This window comes from Fundulus heteroclitus, unplaced genomic scaffold (genome assembly GCF_011125445.2).
Source record: "Fundulus heteroclitus isolate FHET01 unplaced genomic scaffold, MU-UCD_Fhet_4.1 scaffold_622, whole genome shotgun sequence".
NCBI classification, from domain to species: Eukaryota; Metazoa; Chordata; class Actinopteri; order Cyprinodontiformes; family Fundulidae; genus Fundulus; species Fundulus heteroclitus.
In genome coordinates this window covers 30,964-36,043 of record NW_023397058.1, presented here as the reverse complement: position 1 = coordinate 36,043, position 5,080 = coordinate 30,964, and positions in this window count along the sequence as shown.

The following is a 5,080-nucleotide window of genomic DNA, read 5'->3' as shown; positions in this document are numbered from 1 at the left end:
AGGTCCTTCAAAGTAGCCATCTTTTGCTCTGATTACTGCTTTGCACACACTCTGCATTCTCTTGATGAGCTTCAAGAGGTACTAGTTTGCCCTTTTGCTTTCACTCTGCGGTCCAGCTCACCCCGAACCATCCTGATTGGGTTCAGTTCCGGTGATTGTGGAGGCCATGTCATCTGGTGCAGCACCCTATCACTCTCCTTCTTGGTCAAATAGCCCTTACACAGCCTGGAGGTGTGTTTGGGGTCATTGTCCTGTTGAAAAATAAATGAGGTCAAACTAAACCAAACCGGATTGAATAGCATGTACCTGCAAGATGCTGTGGTAGCCATGCTGGTTCAGTATGCCTTTAAGTTTGAATAAATCCCCTAACGTCTTCTTAGCAGACAGACCCCTTTTTTTGACAAAATGGTGTAATTTTTGGCCAACTTTGAAAATTCCTGGAGGCCAAACCAAAGCTCACAGGTTCACGGGGCATGGCTCAAAAAATAGCCCCATCCCTTGACAGCCAGATGCCTGTGGTCCCCAATTTTTAGGACCCACCATGACCCCGTGACAGCCCACCAAAGACGGCAAAGTTCACCCGAAAAAAACACATTGATTTACATTGGTTAGACCTGGTTAGGGTAAAAAAAGGTGGAAGCTGTGACAAATGGTTCTCCATCCCAACATGGAGCTCTCATCAGCAGCAGCATGAGCCTGCTCTGGGTCTCCACATGCAGCATGGATCTCCCAGCAGCAGCAGCCTGCTCTGGGTCTCCACATGCAGCATGGATCTCCCAGCAGCAGCAGCCTGCTCTGGGTCTCCACATGCAGCATGGATCTCCCAGGAGCAGCAGCCTGCTCTGGGTCTCCACATGCAGCATGGATCTCCCAGGCAGGAGCAGCCTGCTCTGGGTCTCCTAACCTCCACATCCAGCATGGATCTCCCAGCAGCATAAGCCTGCTCTGGGTCTCCACATGCAGCATGGATCTCCCAGCAGCAGCAGCCTGCTCTGGGTCTCCACATGCAGCATGGATCTCCCAGCAGCAGCAGCCTGCTCTGGGTCTCCACATGCAGCATGGATCTCCCAGGAGCAGCAGCCTGCTCTGGGTCTCCACATGCAGCATGGATCTCCCAGGCAGGAGCAGCCTGCTCTGGGTCTTCTAACCTCCACATCCAGCAAGGATCTCCCAGCAGCATGAGCCTGCTCTGGGTCTCCACATGCAGCATGGATCTCCCAGCACCATGAGCCTGCTCTGGGTATCCTAACCTCCACATCCAGCATGGATCTCCCAGCAGCATGAGCCTGCTCTGGTTCTCCTAACCTCCACATCCAGCATGGATCTCCCAGCAGCATGAGCCTGCTCTGGGTCTCCTAACCTCCACATCCAGCATGGATCTCCCAGCAGCATGAGCCTGCTCTGGGTCTCCTAACCTCCACATCCAGCATGGATCTCCCAGCAGCATGAGCCTGCTCTGGGTCTCCACATCCAGCATGGATCTCCCAGCAGCAGCAGCCTGCTCTGGGTCTCCTAACCTCCACATCCAGCATGGATCTCCCAGCAGCATGAGCCTGCTCTGGGTCTCCACATGCAGCATGGATCTCCAGGCAGCAGCAGCAGCCTGTCCTGGTTCTAACCTCCACATCCAGCATGGATGTCCCAGGCAGCAGCAGCAGCCTGTCCTGGTTCTAACCTCCACATCCAGCATGGATCTCCCAGCAGCATGAGCCTGCTCTGGGTCTCCACATGCAGCATGGATCTCCCAGCAGCATGAGCCTGCTCTGGGTCTCCACATGCAGCATGGATCTCCAGGCAGCAGCAGCAGCCTGTCCTGGTTCTAACCTCCACATCCAGCATGGATGTCCCAGGCAGCAGCAGCAGCCTGTCCTGGTTCTAACCTCCACATCAAGCATGGATGTCCAGGCAGCAGCAGCCTGTCCTGGTTCTAACCTCCACATCCAGCATGGATGTCCCAGGCAGAAGCAGCAGCAGCCTGTCCTGGTTCTAACCTCCACATCCAGCATGGATCTCCAGGCAGAAGCAGCAGCCTGTCCTGGTTCTTCTAACCTCCACATCCAGGATGGATCTCCAGGCAGCAGCAGCAGCCTGTCCTGGTTCTAACCTCCACATCCAGCATGGATGTCCAGGCAGCAGCAGCCTGTCCTGGTTCTAACCTCCACATCCAGCATGGATCTAAGGGCAGCAGCAGCAGCCTGTCCTGGTTCTAACCTCCACATCCAGCATGTATCTCCAGGCAGCAGCAGCAGCCTGTCCTGGTTCTAACCTCCACATCCAGCATGGATCTCCAGGCAGCAGTAGCAGCCTGTCCTGGTTCTAACCTCCACATCCAGCATGTATCTCCAGGCAGCAGCAGCCTGTCCTGGTTCTAACCTCCACATCCAGCATGGATGTCCCAGGCAGCAGCAGCAGCCTGTCCTGGTTCTAACCTCCACATCCAGCATGGATCTCCAGGCAGCAGCAGCAGCCTGTCCTGGTTCTTCTAACCTCCACATCCAGCATGGATCTCCAGGCAGCAGCAGCAGCCTGTCCTGGTTCTTCTAACCTCCACATCCAGCATGGATCTCCAGGCAGCAGCAGCAGCCTGTCCTGGTTCTTCTAACCTCCACATCCAGCATGGATCTCCAGGCAGCAGCAGCAGCCTGTCCTGGTTCTAACCTCCACATCCAGCATGGATGTCCCAGGCAGCAGCCGGTCCTGGTTCTTCTAAACTCCACATCCAGCATGGAGGAGGACACCCGCATCAGACCCTACACCCATCCCTGCTACCAGCAACCATTTCCGGGTAACGACACACACCCATAAACCCTGGAGCACACACCTCCATAACCTTCACCTCTAGCTGAACCGTGGTACCCACTCTTAAGCACCCCTCCCCGGTTATAAACCAATAAACCAACCGCCAAATTACTCGTGCCCCTGGTAAGGCAGGAACAAAGCCGTGCCCATGGAACAGCAGAGCTCCAGCAGGACAGGGGGGAGTCCAGCTTCTGCAGCCCCAGCCCGAGGCCCTGTCCTCGGACTGCTCTCTGACACCGCTCCCCTGCGTGCACCTTGTTCTCAACAGTTAGAATTTTTTTTATAACCCTACCTCTAACCCTTAAAAATTCAGAGCTCCAGCAGGACCGGCGGGACATCCCGGAGCTTGATGCCCACCACGAGACACTCTCCCTGGGCTACACTCTGACACCGCCCGCCCCCCCTCATTCCACCTGGTTCTCAACACTTAGAATTTTTTTTTTATAACCCTACCTCTAACCCTTAAAAATTCAGAGCTCCAGCAGGACCGGCGGGACATCCCGGAGCTTGATGCCCACCACGAGGCACTCTCCCTGGGCTACACTCTGACACCGCCCGCCCCCCCTCATTGCACCTGGTCCTCAACACTTAGAATTTTTTATTTTTAATTATGTGCCCATGGTACAGCAGATCTCCATGAGGGGGTCTTCCTTGGATGTGTTTCCATTCTTTCGGTTTGTTTTTCAAGACGGGTTTGGGTATCTGTCTGCCCTATGTCCTGCAAATCACATTTGTGATTCGCAGCCATGCACCACAACCCACAGAGTGGAGAAATCGCTTTTAACTGTCAATCCATCCCATGTCTGGGCCGGGGCCATGTTTACTTGGACTTTCACGGCTTATTTTTTTTGAAACAAGCATATGCTACTTGAAGGATCAACCAGGTAGCCCTCCAGAACCCGGCACGCGCCGGGCCCGTAGGCAGAGCGAGATAGGGGGGGGGGCGTGGGAACCGGGCGGAGCGCTGGTCCTCCGTAGCCCGGTGGCGCCCCGAGCCCTAGTCGATTGGCTTGCAGGCGGACAGCCGCACGGGGGCTCGACCGGAGGGTGAGAGAAAGGCGTGTTTCCCAAGCGCACCGCCAGCGCGGGCCAGGAGGCCGGGACCGGGGGACGTGCGCCCGGTGGCGGAGGCTTGGTGCGGGACCACTAGGTCAGACTGTTCTTCTCGGTCTCGCTTCCGAGCGTGCGGCCCGCTACGGGGAATAAGCACAGTCGCGCGCAACCTCCGCTGCTGTCTGGAGTCGAGCCTGCAGGATGAAGGAACCAACCGCTGAAGCACTGATGCTGAGCCGACGGAGGCCCTCTTATGGCAGGCCACGTTTGCAGATCGGTCTGGGTGAAAAAGATGGGCCCTGGAAGTCCCCCTGACAGACTCCAGAGACTAAGTGTTAAAAGACTTAGAAATATTTTTCGTCATAGGTAGGACCGAAAACCTCGCTCCTACATATCTGCAGAAGGGGTTTTTTCGCGTAAGGCCCCAGGATCCGTCCAGACCATTGTATCCTTCACGAGCTACTCCAGTTGATTTCGTATCCACCCCATGCTGGAGAACTTAGAAAATATTTTTTTTCCAGAATTGTTCCCTTGGTACAGTGCGGAAGGGCTACTCCAATTGATTTCGTATCCACCCTATGCTGGACTTCCAGGACCAGAGGGGCGCTTTCACGCGTCACTAGCCCAGCCAAGGCGCACTATTCTGGGGGAGAGCTGCGTGACACAGACCCCCCCTGTCCTGGAGATGGGACTTTTTTTTTTCTTTTTTTTCGTTTACCATTATTATTATTATTATTATTCCTATTAATTCCTTTTGTTAATTTTAGCTCTGGGTCTCCTAACCTCCGCGTGCAGCATGGATCTCCCAGCAGCACGAGCGTGTCCTGGTTGTCATCTCCTCCACAGGCACCATGGATCTCCACGCAGCGGCCTACTCTGGCTATATTAACCCAAAAATGCTGCATGCATGTCCGCGCGGCTCCCTGTCCTGGAGGTGGGACTTTATAAGTTTTATTTTTTTATTTTATTTGCCAGGAATAATGAATGGAGAAATGTCTTAAAGAACACAATTTGTTAAAGATAAATAATTGTTTTCACCCAAACTGTAACAGAAAGGAAATACAGACACATCACCATTGATTTATTTATTTTACTGTTTTTCTGGATCTCAGCACACGTGCACTTTGGCTGCGCCCTGGACGTCTATTTCTCAACGTGTAGGTAAACAATGGTCTCTTTCTTCTGGGTTGTTGGGTCCCTCTACGTGGTTCATATGAAGGGTCGCTCT